Raw genomic sequence first — 17,939 nt, 5'->3', positions numbered from 1 at the left:
ATATATATATATATATGACCAATTTTGTATATTTAATAAGGTAAAGATAGGAGAAACATATATAAGTAATTGAATAATTTAGGACAATTTTTTAATACTTTTAAAAAATAATTATATTACTTTGATTGTCATGTACAAGATATCTATAATGAATAATTAAAATAATAAAAAAGAAAGGTATTCAACCATAAAGAGTGTATGCCATAATGTTAAATGAATTTGAATAAAAGGTACGTTCATTCAAATAACATTTTTATTGCTCATTTGTTTTTTTTTCCCTTCATTCATTTGAATAAGTAAACTACTATTCATTTTTTTTTTCAAAACATGAAAAAATTATTTATTTGAATAAATTAAACTTTTATTCCAGAATATTGTCTTTCAAAACACATTTTTTTAGTTTATTTGAATAAATAAACAATTTATTCAAATACGTTTTCTTTAAAAAATATACTTTCATTTGAATAAATAAATTTCGCCATTGTAATAGAATTTTTATTTATTTGAATAAAACTTTAAATTTTAATTAATATATTTTACTTATTTAATTTAAAAATATTATTTTAACTAATTTTCATCCCAAATAATGATAGTTCAAAACTATTTTTTTTAATTAATTAATTATTTATTTCATAAATATTTTGATTCTATTATTTATATTTTTTTTTCTTCTCTTTTATATATATATATATATATATATATATATATATTATTTCTCGCACATTTCTTTCTAACTTATTAAACATATATAATATAATTTCTCACCTATTTCTTTTCAACCAAACAATCAAATTTTTACTTTATTCCTTATCTATTTTCACTCTTCTATTTCTTTCTTTTCTCCATTTCTTTCCTCTCTATCAAACACACCCTACAATAGAATATATTTGAGACAATTAATAAATATTTAAGATTTTCTTTGTTGTACGTGATAGAAATTAGGATAATGATGATAATTTTGATTTTTTTTGTAATTTAAGTGAAACTTGATGTTTCAATAGATAACCATGGAGTAAAAAATATTTATAATAATTAAATATATTTAATTTTTTGAATATTTTATATATAAATATGAAGATGAAGATTTTAAATAGAAGAAAATGGATAAATAAAAAAAATTAATTTAATTTTAAATTAGAAAGACATAATTAACTTTTAAACATGAGAAACTATTTTAAAATAAATTGTGTGCTCAAAATATTCAAAATTTCTATAAAAAAATATAAAATCCTCACAAAATTTGAAAAAGAAGAAAGTCATACAAAAATTATTAAATAGTAAATCTCAAGTAAAATTTAGTCATGAATACCATTTAAAGTTATATATAAATTATATTTTCTATGTTAATAATAATGAAAATTATGTCATTATTAATAAATAATATAATTAAATCTATATTGTATTTTAAAAAAATTAAATTCATGTTTACATATTATGAAAGTTGTTCAATTATCTATATCTATACCTATTATAAAAAGAATAGATTTTAGTAAATTTTTTTTGTTTCAATTTTTATATTTGACACCATTATCCTTAGATTTAACAAAAATTCTTTTTCTAAAAATAAATTCCCAGTTTATATTGGACACCATTATCTTTGGATTTGACAAAAATTTTTCTTTCAAAATTTTAAAAAAATAAATATATAAAGATATGAACTTTTTTTCTACTAATTGTATGAGTGACCTACATTCTTGCATAGAGAACATTTTTTTGATTGTCCTGGTTCAACCATATCCATTTCAGTGCGTATTCTGAATGACTTTGTACAACCTTTTTTTTATTTATAATCTTTTCTGAATTTAGTATGATTTATGGTTCTTCAGAATCTGACCAATAAGATTCATTGGCCAGTTCCACCAAATAATTCGTTATGCACATTTGAAACATATTGTAATGTGTATACTTGATCTATGTAAGATTTGTAATTGTGGTGAACATGCTTACATGCAGCAACAACATGGGAGCGTGGCATGTGTAACTTCTGGAATTTTCCACAGTCACACTACTTGTCATGTAGTCTAATCGTGAAATTTCCAGTCGGTCATGTTTCCCTTGGATTAATGGTCTCTTGCACCAGAAAATATGTATTATGACGATCAAATTCGAGGATATGATGACTATTAACCTTTGATTCTGCATCACTCATGACCCTATTGATTATTTTAGTATAAAGTTGGTCAACCTTAAGTTTAGCATCGACTTCCTTCCCTCTTTGGATGAATAAGGCATTACATCTCTTATAAGTCGACATGATAATTGCAAACATTGGCAAATTTCTTATTTTTTTGTTGGTTTAAGTTTGTTTTGACTTTTTATAATTATAAATATGTTATTATGAATTTAAGGTTAAATTAAGTATTCTTTATGTTATGATGGCCTTTTACCCTCTTATTTATACTATTTTAGATGCATATATATAAGAACTTATATCCATATATTTGGATTTTATAATTTTAGTAGAATCTTACATTTTGTGTTCCGATTTCATGATTTATGATTTTGTCACCTAGTTTCGAGTCGAACTAAAATCCCCATTTTGACTACCTTGATTATATGTATAAGTATTATGAATGTTGATTTTCATCTGATCTAACTAAACAAATTCGCAAAATTAAATTTGAAGTAAAAAATACTAGTTAAGAGATAACATAAAAGGGTCAAAAGGATAAAATGATGATCACTTGTTCAAAGCCCAATACAAGATTTCCTTAACCGAAATATCTATGGTAATTAGAAAGTTGGACTTGGGTCAAACCAAAGATAAAATTATTGTTTTGTGTCACCCTGTACTTATGAGTAAACATTAGTATGAACTAAGTATGAAGAGAGTCTTCAATGACTAGACATAGCAGCAACTTTCGTGTCAAAAGAAGACCAGGTATACAAGTAGTGTCGCCTACCTTCATGTAAGTATATGGAGGCCTGCATAGTATCACTATCTGCCCACAAGTATATAAAATAAGGAAGTAAAATCATGCAATTAGATAAGATATTTAATAAGTATACATGTACTCATAATTCATGTGTATATTTGATCATGTGTATATTGATTCTATGTGTAAGGTCAAAATACTCTGCCTAATCAAATCACTCCTTTGATAATGCACAAAAAGTTATATTTGAGGGACAAATAAGAAACAAATATACCAGTATGCCTTTTGACAATAAGAAAGTGAACCTAGATGACTTAACTGAAGCTTCTTGAGATTGTCTTTACATGCGTCAAAACTGTGCCCATGTTTGAAATTCCAAAGCTGAAATCTAATTCAAGTGCAAAAGGTAAGTCAATAACTATCTTAAAATTACCTTCAAATGCAAAAGTGAAACTACCCCTAAAATCTTAAAATTCACCAATCTCCCGAGACCCTCCACCTCCATATAACAATAAACAAAAAAAAAAAATGTAAAAATTGCAAACTACATACTTCTCTCCTGCAACTTGTGACAGAACGAGTAAGCATCATAAAATAGCAAAGTTTAATTTCAGTAGTTTAAAAACCTAATAAGTAGTTGGAGTCAATCAAAATAACTCAGTTATTAATGCGTAATAATCATAACGATAAACTTGCGTATGCAACTTGAATCAGACTCACATAATCAAAGAGTGTTTGTGAGATAGCACCGAACCATAGGAAATTAGGAAAATCCTTAACAAATCGCAATAAACCATATGTTTTCTGCAACATAAATAAAAATAAAAAATGAAAGATAATTTTTTTACCGACAGCCAAAATCTCAAAGGTGTTATATTTAAAGATTATTTATACAATGGTGTATCTAGTGGGGAGTTAATTTTCATAAGCCATATGTGAATGGTTAAAATTATTTACTTAAATCTAATATTGATGCTTTAATTTATTATTTTCAAAAAAGGGGATAAACAAATTGCACTTGAGAAAAGGGCAACAAACGGCTGTAGGGTTGGCATCTAGGCCGTCATCAATGATTTTTTTTTTTTTGTAATTTTATTTATCATTAATTTTAGAGGCCTAGCAGCACGCAGGTATGGCACTAGGTATGCAACAAATACTTGACGACCCTTGCAATGCTAGTGATATTAAAGATGGGAACTATGCACTTGCAGAGCAAGCATATGAGACACACATCTTTTGTCAGTTTTTCTTTTGTCAAGGTTGATATTTAGTCCTTCATTAACTAGAAATACGAATTTAAATTTTTTTTTATCGGTATCCACATTAGAAGCTGGTTTTGTGAGTTGACTTATGCTCTAAAATCCAAATTCTGAGACCACTACAAGTTAATGTTTTGATGATAAACATGAACCATTCATGTTGCTATACCATTGCCACTATCAAAGTTCATGTAGAGGGTAGTAAATCATTTTATCATAAAAAACAATGCAACTTTATTTTATCTTCTAACTTATCACAAAGAACTCTATTAAGTTTTTGGAAATCATGCTGCAAGAATGAATCATCTGTATCCCATCCAAAAGACTTGGTTAACTCTTTAGTACATACATTAATGTCGCTATGCTGCAGCTAGTAGAATAAACTCTACAATGTCAAAGGAATGCTCCCTGATGGCATGTCATTCTCAATCATAGGGATATGGTACACAGGCCTATAACAATAGTTCATGTTAGGGTGATTCCTTTCATAAAAGCTTGAATATTAAAAATTGGCCAATTTTTCTAAAATAAGGAATGTGATACAGTGTTTGAATGAGAGAATTCATGTAACAAGTAGCTCCTTTGAGTTATGTACAACAACATCAGCCTTAATTATACATCTATCATTCACCAGAAAACTTCTAGCATGATCATATAAGTGAACAAGTGGAGACACGAAATTAGTGAAACCCCAATCACTCTCACAAGCATTGAACTGATTCTGCAATATAAAACATCAACTAATTATCATATTATTAAAGCAACTAAGTTTTCTAGAATTTAGGGACAAAGACATCATTTTAGGGTTCATATGTGTTACATTTTCCCATAATGGAAAAACATCTCATATTATTAAAGCAACCATGATTTTTTAACATCAGGATTAGGAATAAACTTAAAAGGCTTACTAGTGATACTCATCAACACCTATGTTTATCATATGTCGATCAAACTACTCATCAAATAAAAGAAACTTAAGTTTTTTTTAAGTCATAGACGAGGCAACATTTTAGAGTTCACATACCCTACATTTTCTCATGTTGCATAAATTATTGATATAATTAAAGCAACTACTTTTTTCGACATCAGGATTAAGAATAACCTTAAAAGATTTATGCTCTCATGTTCATCATATTTCGATCAAACTACTATTCAAATAAGAACAACCAAGTTTTTCCAAATTCAGGAATAGTGACTACATTTTAGGGTTCATATACCCAACAATTTTTCATGATCTATAGAAATATCATACCAATAAGACAACCACATTTTTTTGACATCAGGATCGAAAATAACCTTAAAAGGTTTATACTCCCATATTCATCAATTGTAGATAAAACTATCATCAAATAAGAGCAACGAAGTTTTCTCGAATTTAGGGACAAAGACATCATTTTAGGGTTCATATGTGTTACATTTTCCCATAATGGTAAAACTTCTCATATTAATAAAGCAACCACGTTTTTTCAACATCAAGATTAGGAATAACCTTAAAAGGCTTATACACCTATATTCATCATATGTTGATCAAACTACTCATCAAATAAAAGAAACCAAGCTTTTTTTTTAAGTCAAAGATGGGGACAACATTTTAGAGTTTACATACTCTACATTTTCTCAAGTTGCATAATTTATTTATATCAATAAAGCAACTACTTTTTTCAACATCAGGATTAAGGATAACCTTAAAAGATTTATGCTCTCATGTTCATCATACGTCGATCAAACTACTCATCAAATAAGAACAACCAAGTTTTTCCAAAGTCAAGAATAGAGACTATATTTTAGGGTTCATATACCCTACAATTTTTCATGATCAATAGAAAAATCACATAAATAAAACAATGACATTTTTTTGCCATCAGGATCGGAAACAACCTTAAAAGGTTTAGACTACCATATTCATCATTTGTCGATCAAACTACTCATCAAATAAAAGCAACTAAGTTTTCTCGAATTTAGGGACAAAGGCATCATTTTAGGGTTCATATGTGTTACATTTTCCCACAATGGAAAAACTTCTCATTAATAAAGCAACCACGTTTTTTCAACATCAGGGTTAGGAATAACCTTAAAAGGCTTATACACCTATGTTCATCATATGTCGATCAAACTACTCATCAAATAAAAGAAACCTAAGTTTTTTTTTAAGTCATACAAAGGGACATCATTTTAGTGTTCACATACCTTACATTTTCTCATGTTGCATAAATTATTGATATAATTAAAGCAACTACTTTTTTCGACATCAGCATTAAGAATAATCTTAAAAGATTTATACTCTCATGTTCATCATATGTCAATCAAACTACTCATCAAATAAGAACAACCAAGTTTTTCCAAATTCATGAATAGAGACTACATTTTAGGGTTCATATACCCAACAATTTTTCATGACCAATAGAAATATCATACCAATAAGACAACCACATTTTTTTGACATCAAGATCGAAAACAACCTTAAAAGGTTTAGACTACCATATTCATCATTTGTCGACCAAACTAATCGTCAAATAAAAGTAACTAAGCTTTCTCGAATTTAGGAACAAAGGCATCATTTTAGGGTTCATATGTGTTACATTTTCCCAAAATGGATAAACTTCTCATATTGGATAAGATATTCAAGACCCAAAAGCAAAGCAAATGTATTCTTTTTATTGAATTCCAGAATTCAAATGTGAACCTGCATAAATAGAAAGGTATCACCACACCACTATAAATGTTAACAGACTTGAACACTAATCAAGCAAATTGAAAAACTATGAGCAAAAAACAGAGGAAGATGTGCTACTGATAGACTATGGCCAAGGCCAAGGAATCCAAGAAGTGATACATTGAAGGAACCAAGAGGAATGGGATGATGGACCATGGGCCAAGGGCCCAATCTCTAGAGCTATGGCCACCTTGAAGACCAGTGGACACCTTGAAGACCAGTGGGCTTTCCAAGCCCAAGGAACTCTTCAATTTGGACCACTCTATCATGAAGAGAAGACATAGTTCTAGTTGTAAATATCTTGTACATAGTTCTCTTGTATAGGCTTATTTTTGCCTTTGTATTTGTGAGACACTTTAGTTTCTTTTATTAGTCATTGTATATTGATTCTAGGGTGGGTTACTTGGAGAGTTTGACTCCATTTAACCTCTTTTGTTGATACACTCATTTTCTATTTTTTTAGTAGGAAAAGAGGGGTGGCATTTAGCAATGCTTGAGGGTGTGACTAGTAATTGGGCTAGAATTGGGCCTAGACAAAATTTTACATATTAGACTCATTTTGCTCCTAATTTTTCATATATTTGATTTAGCTAGGTTTCATCATCATTGGATGAACCTAACAAAACCAAATCAAACATTTTTGAAATTAATTCAAGGAGCCAAAAGAGACCAAATCCGCCCACCTTGCCTAGTCTCCTTTCTTTGACCGAATTGCTTTTCTAACCTTTAAGGAGATGAGAAGCTTGTGCTATAAGCTTCTCCTTAGCTTGCTTTCGAAGCAAGCTAAGTGAGAAGCTTGCTCCATAAGTTTCTAAACTCACCTAGAAGGTCAACTAACCTTACCATGCTTCCTAGTGAGCCATGGTTAAGGTTAGCTTCCTCCTTAAGCTACCTACCTCTATATATTTGTAATTTCTACTCTTGTAATCACTTTTGACATTTATGAGACTTAGAATTCATAAATTCTCTCTCATTTCAAGAGTCCAATTTTGTGGAGAATCTCCTTCTCCTAGAAGCTTCCTTTGTGTTTGGTGCCTCAAGTTTCTCTCCTTCAAGAGAAACTTAACCACTTTGGGGAAGCATCTTCAAGCTTTTGGAGCTTGAACTCATCCAAATCTTCCATTGGCGTGAAGAACCTCAAGAGAAGAAGGGACTTAGCATGGTTCAACTTGAAGAAATATCAATCTTCTCCAAGTAGTTCTATCAGCTACAAAAATGTGAACAAAAACTAATTGACATGGCAATTCAGTATATAGAAAGGTGGGCCCATTCTCAAACATGCCACATGCATGATACGGTACACATACACAAAGCATAAAAAATCCCAAAACTAGGACACATTATTTCACTTGATCCCATGACTTTTCATGAATATATAATTGCAACATACAATCACAGATAGACATAAAGATGAGAAAACAAACCTGCCTTATAAAATGAGGTCAGGAACGGTGCAAAATTTTGTATGATAGCCTAAACAAGGGGGAAATTTTGTCAAAGATGCTTCACAAGTAACTTAGTAGTATGTCAGGATTCGGTTTTGCCATAATACAGAGACTTACTTGTTCCTCACTTGAACCATATGAATATGCCTCAAGAATATTGGTAGTGTTCCCAAACTAAAGGGCTGCCACCTGTGAACACAAAAAAGACAGATACATGCACATAGAAACACATACAAAACACAACATGCACACACAAGGACACAAAGGCAAACAAAGACACACAGCACAGAGTACAGACACAGAGCACACAAACACAGGCACACGTGCATGGACATAAACAAAGCTTATGATATAAGAAAAAGTAGGACAGAAAACATAGGAAGAAAACAAAACAGAAACTCCAGGATGAGTCTCATGCATAAACTCAAACAACTTATTCACAATAGCTATTAGAAACTTCCAATGAGCTCTTAAAAACCGAGAATACTGTCCCACAACATACTTGCCAACAGAAACAATGGCATATTATTCAACAGAGATAGACCCCAAATGACCATGACAAAAAATATGTATTCCTGCCACATAAACATGATGTGAATAATAATTGTTCCAAAAAAAATCACATCCAAAAGATAAACAAAGATACCTGTCGTGTTCTCAATTTTTTTTAAATTTTCCAAAAACAAAGGAGTCGGGTTCTTCGGGCCTATATCTTCTCTAGTGTGCCTTTTATTAAAACAAAATACAATTACCTATAAAATAAATTATTAACTGGATTTTAGTTATATTTTTACATGTATTAGCTATCTATACTATCATTTATCACACTTTGAAAACACAAGTTTCAGCAATCATAAATCATAATCATAACATAAGAAATAGACAACCATAAGACATGAATGTCAACATCATCATACCTTAAAATCATCGGTATCATCTATATATGGGACGTTAATAAGACATTCAAGACCCAAAAGCAAAGCAGATGTAATCTCTTTATTAGATTCCAGAATTCAAATGTGAACCTGCATAAACAAAAGGGTATCATCACACCAATAAAGATGTTAACAGACTTGAACACTAATCAAGCAAAATGAAAAACTATGAGCAAGAAACAGAGGAAGAGATGCTACACAGATGTGAAAAAAAAACTAATTGACATGACAATTCAGTATATAGCAAGGTGGGTCCATTCTCAAACATGCCACAGGCATGATTACATACACAAAGCAAAAAAAATCCCAAAACTATGTCATACTATTTCACCTGATCCCATGACATTTCATGAATATATACATGCAACATACAATCACAGATAGACATAAAGCCGAGAAAACAAACCTGCCTCGCAAAATGAGGTGAAGAACAATGCAAAATTCTGCATGATACCCTAAACAAGGGGAAAATTTTGTCAGAGATGTTTCACAAGTAACTTAGTAGTATGTACGGATTCAATTTTGCCATAATACAGAGATTTACTTGTTCCTCACTTGAACCATATGAATATGCCTCAAGAATATTGATAGAGTTCCTAAACTGAAGGGTTGCCACCTGTGAACACAAAAAAGACAGATACACGCACATAGAAACACATACAAAACACAACATGCACACACAAGGACTCAAAGGAAAACAAAGGCACACAACACAGAGCACAGACATGGAGCACACATAAATGAGCACGCAGAGCACACAAACATAGGCACACGTTTAGGGACATAAACTAAGCTGTTGATATAAGAAAAAGTAGGACATAAAACATAGGAAGAAAACATAACCTAAACTCCAGGATGAGTCTCATGCAAAAACTCAAGAAACTTATTCACAACAGCTTTTAGAAACGTCCAATAAGCTCTTCAAAACCGAAGATACTGTCCCACAACATACCTGCCAACAGAAGCAATGGCATATTATTAAACAGAGGTATAACATCTTTTAACATCGAGCAAATCAATACAAAAACATCCCTTACATGATATTACGTGCAATAACAACTTTGTTATCTTTTCCTGTTGTGATTACACAGAGATATAATACATCCCAAATGACCATTACAAAAAGTATGTATTCCTGCCACATAAACATGATGTGAGTAATAATTATTTAAAAAAAAATCACAACCAAAAGATAAACAAAAATACTTGTCGTGTTCTCAATTTTTTTTTTAATTTTCAAAAAACAAAGAAGTCGGGTTCTTCGAGTCTATATCTTCTCTAGTGTGCATTTTATTAAAACAAAATACAATTACCAGTAAAATAAATTTTTAACTGGATTTTAGTTAAAGATTTATATGTATTAGCTATGTATACTATCATTTATCACACTTTGAAAACAAAAGTTTCAGCAATCATAAATCATAATCATAACATAAGAAATAAACAATCATAAGACATGAATGTCAACATCATCATACCTTAAAATCCTCGTTATCATCTACATATGGGATGTTGATAAGGCATTCAAGACCCAAAAGCAAAGCATGTGTATTCCCTTTACTGGATTCTAGAATTCAAATGCGAACCTGCGTAAACAGAAGCGTATCACCACACCAATAAAGATGTTAACAGACTTGAACACTAATCAAGCAAAATGAAAAACTATGAGCAAGAAACAGAGGAAGAGGTGCTACACAGATGTGAAAAAAAAAACAATTGACATGACAATTCAGTTTATAGCAAGGTGGGTCCATTCTCAAACATGCCACAGGCATGATATGGTACACATACACAAAGCATAAAAAATCCCAAAACTAGGTCACACTATTTCACCTGATCCCATGACATTTCATGAATATATACTTGCAACATACAATCACAGATAGACATAAAGCTGAGAAAGCAAACCTGCCTTGCAAAATGAGGTGAAGAACAGTGCAAAATTCTGCATGATACCTTAAACAAGGGGAAAATTTTGTCAGAGATGCTTCACAAGTAACTTAGTAGTATGTACGGATTCAATTTTGCCATAATACAGAGACTTACTTGTTCCTCACTTGAACCATATGAATATGCCTCAAGAATATTGATAGAGTTCCTAAACTGAAGGGTTGCCACCTGTGAACACAAAAAAGACAGATACACGCACATAGAAACACATACAAAACACAACATGCACACACAAGGACTCAAAGGCAAACAAAGGCAAACAACACAGAGCATAGACACGGCGCACACAGAAATGAGCACGTAGAGCACACAAACACAGGCACACGCACAGGGACATAAACTAAGCTGTTGATATAAGAAAAAGTAGGACAGAAAACATAGGAAGAAAACATAACCTGAACTCCAGGATGAGTCTCATGCAAAAACTCAAGAAACTTATTCACAACAGCTTTTAGAAACGTCCAATGAGCTCTTAAAAATCGGAGATACTGTCCCACAACATACCTACCAACAGAAGCAATGGCATATTATTAAACAGAGGTATAACATCATTTAACATCGAGCAAATCAATACAAAAACATCCCTTACATGATATTACGTGCAATAACAACTTTGTTATCTTTTCCCGTTGTGATTACACAAAGATATAATACATCCCAAATGACCATTACAAAAAATATGTATTCCTGCCACATAAAATTACCTATAAAACTAATATTTAACTGGATTATAGTTCTATTTTTATATGTATTAGCTATGTATACTATCACTTATCACACTTTGAAAACACAAGTTTCAACAATCATAAATCATAATCATAACATAAGAAATAGACAACCATAAGACATGAATGTCAGTATCATCATACCTTAAAATCCTCAGTATCATCTACATATGGGACGTTGATAAGACATTCAAGACCCAAAAGCAAAGTAGATCTATTCTCTTTACTGGATCCCAGAATTCAAATGTGAACCTGCATAAACAGAAGGTTATCACCACACAAATAAAGATGTTAACAGACTTGAACACCAATCAAGCAAACTGAAAAACTATGAGCAAGAAACAGAGGAAGAGGTGCTACACAGATGTAAAAAAAAACTAATTGACATGACAATTCAGTATATAGCAAGTTGGGTCCATTCTCAAACATGCCACACGCATGATATGGTTCACATACACAAAGCATAAAAAATACCAAAACTAGGTCACCTTATTTCACCTGAACCCATGACATTTCATGAATATAAACTTGCAACATACAATCACAGATAGACATAAAGTTGAGAAAACAAACCTGCCTTGCAAAATGAGATGAAGAATAGTGCAAAATTTTGCATCATACCCTAAACAAGGGGGGAAATTTGTCAGAGATGCTTCACAAGTAACTTAATAGTATGTCCGGATTCAATTTTGCCATAATACAGGGACTTACTTGTTCCTGACTTGAACCATATGAATATGCCTCAAGAATATTGGTAGTGTTCCCAAACTGAAGGGTTACCACCTGTGAACTAAAAAAAAACAGATACACACACATAAAAACACATACAATATACAGCACACAATGTCTCAATGGCAAACAAAGGCACACAACACAGAGTACAAACACGGAGCAAACAGAAATGAGCACGTAGAGCACACAAACACAAGCACACGCACATGGACACAAACTAAGCTGTTGATATAAGAAAAAGAAGGAACATAGGAAGAAAACATAACCTGAACTCCAGGATGAGTCTCATGCAAAAACTCAAGAAACTTCTTCGCAACAGCTTTTAGAAACGTCCAATGAGCACTTAAAAACCGAGGATATTGTCCTACAACATACCTGCCACCAGAAGCAACAACATATTATTAAACAGACGTATAACATCATTTAACATCGAGCAAATCAATACAAAAACATCCCTTACATGATATTACGTGCAATAACAACTGTTATCATTTCCCGTTGTGATTTCCCAGAGATATAATACATCCTAAATGGCCATGACAAAAAGTATGTATTCCTGCGCCACATAAACATGATGTGAGTAATAATTATTTCAAAAAAAATCACAACCAAAAGATAAACAAAGATACATGTCGTGTTCTCAATTTTGTTTTTTTAATTTTCCAAAAACAAAGGAGTTGAGTTCTTCTGGCCAATATCTTCTCTAGCGTGTCTTTGATTAAAACAAAATACAATCACCTAGAAAATAAAATTTTAACTGGATTTTAGTTATATTCTTATATGTATTAGCTATGTATACTATCATTTATCACACATTGAAAACACAATTTTCAGCAATCATAAATCATAATCATAACATAAGAAATAGACAACCATAAGACATGAATGTCAACATCATCCAACCTTAAAATCCTCAGTATCATCTACTTATGGGATGCTGATAAGACAATCAAGACCCAAAAGCAAAGCAGATGTATTTTCTTTACTGGATTTCAGAATTCAAAAGTTAACCTGCATAAACAGAAATGTATCACCACACCAATAAAGATGTTAACGGGCATGAACACTAATCAAGCAAATTGAAAAACTATGAGCAAGAAACAGAGGAAGAGGTGCTACACAGATGTGGAAAAAAAACTAATTGTCAGGACAATTTAGCATATAGCAATGTGGGTCCATTCTCAAACATGCCACACGCATGATATTGTACACATACACAAAGCATAAAAAATCCCAACTAGGTCACATTATTTCACCTGATCCCATGACATTTCATGAATATATACTTGCAAAATGAGGCAAAGAACAAAGCAAAATTCTGCATGATACCCTAAACAAGGGGGAAATTTTGTCAAAGATGCTTAACAAGTAACTTAGTAGTATGTCCGGATTCAATTTTGCCATAATATAGAAACTTACTTGTTCCTCACTTGAACCATATGAATATGCCTCAAGAATATTGGTAGTGTTCCCAAACTGAAGGGCTGCCACCTGTGAACACAAAAATGACAGATACACGCACATAAAAACACATACAAAGCACATCATGCACACACAAGGACTCAAAGGAAAACAAAGGCACACAACAAAGTACAGACACAGAGCACACATAAATGAGCACGCAGAGCACACAAACACAGGCACACGCACAGGGACATAAACTAAGTTGTTGATATAAGAAAAAGTAGGACAGAAAACATAGGAAGAAAACATATCCTGAACTCCAGGACGAGTCTCACACTATTTTACCTGATCCCATGACATTTCATGAATATATACTTGCAACATACAATCACAGATAGACATAAAGCTAAGAAAACAAACCTGCCTTGCAAAATGAGGTGAAGAACAGTGCAAAATTTTGATGATACCCTAAACAAGGGGAAAATTTTGTGAGAGATGCTTCACAAGTAACTTGGTAGCATGTACGGATTCAATTTTGCCATAATACAGAGACTTAATTGTTCCTCACTTGAACCATATGAATATGCCTCAAGAATATTGGTAGAGTTCCTAAACTGAAGGGTTGCCACCTGTGAACACAAAAAGGACAGATACACACACATAGAAACACATACAAAACACAACATGCACACACAAGGACTCAAAGGAAAACAAAGGCACACAACACAGAGCACAGACACGGAGCACACAGAAATTAGAATGCAGAGCACACAGACACAAGCACACGCATAGGGACATAAACCAAGTTGTTGATATCAGAAAAAGTAGGACAGAAAACATAAGAAGAAAACATAACCTAAACTCCAGGATGAGTCTCATACAAAAATTCAAGAAACTTATTCACAACAGCTTTTAGAAACGTCCAATGAGCTCTTCAAAACCGAAGATACTGTCCCACAACATACCTGCCAACAGAAGCAATGACATATTATTAAACAGAGGCATAACATCATTTAACATCGAGCAAATCAATACAAAAACATCCCTTACATGATATTACGTGCAATAACAACTTTGTTATCTTTTCCCATTGTGATTTCACAGAGATATAACACATCTCAAATGACCATGACAAAAAGTATGTATTCCTGCCACATAAACATGATGTGAGTAATAACCGTTTCAAAAAAAATCACAACCAAAAGATAAACAAAGGTACATGTCGTGTTCTCAATTTTGTTTTTTTAATTTTCCAAAAACAAAGGAGTTGGGTTCTTCTGGCCTATATCTTCTCTAGCGTGTCTTTTATCAAACAAAATACAATTACTAGTACAATAAATTTTTAATTGGATTTTAGTTATATTTTTATATGTATTAGCTATGTATACTATCATTTATCACACTTTCAAAACAAAAGTTTCAGCAATCATAAAACATAATCATAACATAAGAAATAAACAATCATAAGACATGAATGTCAACATCATCATACCTTAAAATCCTCGGTATCATCTACATATGGGATGTTGATAAGGCATTCAAGACCCAAAAGCAAAGCATGTGTATTCCCATTACTGGATTCTAGAATTCAAATGCGAATCTACGTAAACAGAAGCGTATCACCACACCAATAAAGATGTTAACAGACTTGAACACTAATCAAGCAATATGAAAAACTATGAGCAAGAAACAGAGGAAGAGGTGCTACACATTTAGTTTATAGCAAGTTGGGTCCTTTCTCATATATGCCACAGACATGATATGGTACACATACACAAAGCATAAAAAATCCCAAAACTAGGTCACACTATTTCACCTGATCCCATGACATTTCATTAATATATACTTGCAACATACAATCACAGATAGACATAAAGCTGAGAAAACAAACCTGCCTTGCAAAATGAGGTGAAGAATAGTGCAAAATTCTGCATGATACCCTAAACAAGGGGAAAATTTTGTCAGAGATGCTTCACAGTAACTTAGTAGTAAGTACGGATTCAATTTTTTCATAATACAGAGACATACTTGTTCTTCAGTTGAACCATATGAATATTCCTCAAGAATATTGGTAGAGTTCCTAAACTGAAGGGTTGCCACCTGTGAACACAAAAAGGACAGATACACGCACATAGAAACACATACAAAACACAACATGCACACACAAGGACTCAAAGGCAAACAAAGGCACACAACACAGAGCACAAACATGGAGCACACCGAAATGAGCACGCAGAGCACACAGAAATGAGCACGCAGAGAACACAAACACAGGTACACGCACAGGGACATAAACTATGCTGTTGATATAAGAAAAAGTAGGACAGAAAACATAGGAAGAAAACATAACCTGAACTCCAGGATGAGTCTCATGCAAAAACTCAAGAAACTTATTCACAACAGCTTTTAGAAACATCCAATGAGCTCTTAAAAACCGGAGATACTGTCCCACAACATACCTGTCGCCACCGGCCCGAAACGGGCTTTCGGCATTCGCGAAGGATGGTTGGACTCTTTTATTTGTTTAAAAATATGGATTGCTAGAATGACTTATTCTCAAACTGAGACCTTGTCAAACGAGCAATTTTATTAAAAGGCTCACCAATCCATGTTAATCCCAAGCGGGACCCTCCATAGATTAGCGGTTTTCATAAAAAGGAAGGGTTCATGGAGTCGCCACCAATGTTTTACTCAAAACATTGGAAAAAGAAGTTTAAGGCAATCGATTCAAAAATCGACTTCGGCCATTACAACCAGAGTCGGGTAAGGGAGTCGGTTACGCGTGGGGAAGGTGTTAGCACCCCACAGCGCCCCTTTCGGGTTCCCTATGACAGATTATTTAAAAATAATAGTGCAAAATTACTAAATTACCCCTATTTATTCTAAGCAATTATAAATTAACTATCTACATGATGACAGTTTAAATATGTACACACAGAAAGCGGTAAAAGAAGGGACTTTAAAGAGATAAACCTTTGAAGCGTGCTTTCTTATATATCTTGACAGAAATTGGGAAGCGTTTTGGCGTTCCCTCCCTCTACAAGACCGCTCGCTCCCTTCTATAAAATTTTAACTATGGAAATCCGGAGGATTTCCCTTCGACTAGGTTCAAGACTCAAGCAAATGGCTCGTGACTCAAGAACTTCGTCGGATCAACTCTCCGAGTGTTTTCTAGGCAGAGCACTGCTCAAAAAAACCCAGAATACTCAAGAAGAGGGTTAAAACTGTGTGTGAAAGTGTCAAATGACATCCCATTGGCGTCATATTTATAGGGAAGAGGCTCAATACGGTTTCTGGGGGTCAATACGGTCCGTATTGAAGTTTTGAACTACAATACGGCCGTATTGAATTCAATACGGCCGTATTGAAGTTCAAAAACCTCAATACGGCCGTATTGAAGTTCAGTGCAGCCGTATTGAGTTCAATGCAGCCGTATTGAACTTCAATACGGCCGTATTGTGTTCAGTGCGGCCGTATTGTAGTTTAAAATGTTCAATACGGCCGTACTGAACTCTTGGGAGGCCGTATTGGGCTTCATTCCCTCCACTTTCTTATTTTTTGCAACTCTAAGACCTCTAAACCTACAGATAATCATCCTAGGGTCTTCCAGGGTCTTCCAGGAGTCCTTCCGGCTGACTTTCCTTTAGTCTTCGAGAGTCTTCAAGCTTTATTTCCGACCCGGACAATTTTAGGGGTCTACAGCTGCCCCCCCTTTACTTAGTCGGACGGCCTTTTGGTGTACCGGCTGACAAGTAAAGGAGTTGACCCAATTGTCCGGGTGATGTGCCAACCTTCTGACTTGTAGCGTCTTCCGGTGGAAAATTGTTAAGTAGCCTCTCCAGGTTGTTGCATACCTCGGCGCTTCTGACAACCTCGGTAGCTAAGTTTACCCTCTCCAGG

General features: G+C 33.1%; 2 long non-coding RNA genes across 3 annotated transcripts; both read right to left on the bottom strand.

The window, feature by feature from the left end:
• Positions 1–2,532: 2,532 nt before the first annotated feature.
• On the bottom strand, positions 2,533–11,758 carry LOC109803928 (uncharacterized). 2 transcript variants are annotated; one of them, XR_014429717.1, is made up of 11 exons: positions 11,275–11,758; positions 11,137–11,184; positions 10,707–10,814; positions 10,266–10,363; positions 9,773–10,180; positions 9,635–9,683; positions 9,211–9,318; positions 8,411–8,482; positions 8,273–8,321; positions 3,196–3,264; positions 2,533–2,942 (listed from the first exon to the last, which is right to left on the bottom strand). It is a non-coding gene; the product is annotated as an uncharacterized LOC109803928 (long non-coding RNA). The 2 variants fall into 2 exon arrangements; XR_014429718.1 differs by lacking the exons at positions 2,533–2,942; positions 3,196–3,264 and adding an exon at positions 4,052–6,818 and having other exon boundaries at positions 11,275–11,757.
• Positions 11,759–14,462: 2,704 nt separating this feature from the next.
• On the bottom strand, positions 14,463–16,626 carry LOC145951788 (uncharacterized). The gene is made up of 3 exons (XR_014429716.1): positions 16,068–16,626; positions 15,931–15,979; positions 14,463–15,639 (listed from the first exon to the last, which is right to left on the bottom strand). It is a non-coding gene; the product is annotated as an uncharacterized LOC145951788 (long non-coding RNA).
• Positions 16,627–17,939: the final 1,313 nt, after the last annotated feature.

This window comes from Cajanus cajan, chromosome 9 (genome assembly GCF_000230855.2).
Source record: "Cajanus cajan strain Asha chromosome 9, NIPB_CcT2T_4, whole genome shotgun sequence".
In the NCBI taxonomy this organism is placed as follows: domain Eukaryota; kingdom Viridiplantae; phylum Streptophyta; class Magnoliopsida; order Fabales; family Fabaceae; genus Cajanus; species Cajanus cajan.
The sequence above is the reverse complement of the archived record's forward strand: the minus strand, read 5'-3'. Positions and strand labels throughout refer to the sequence as shown.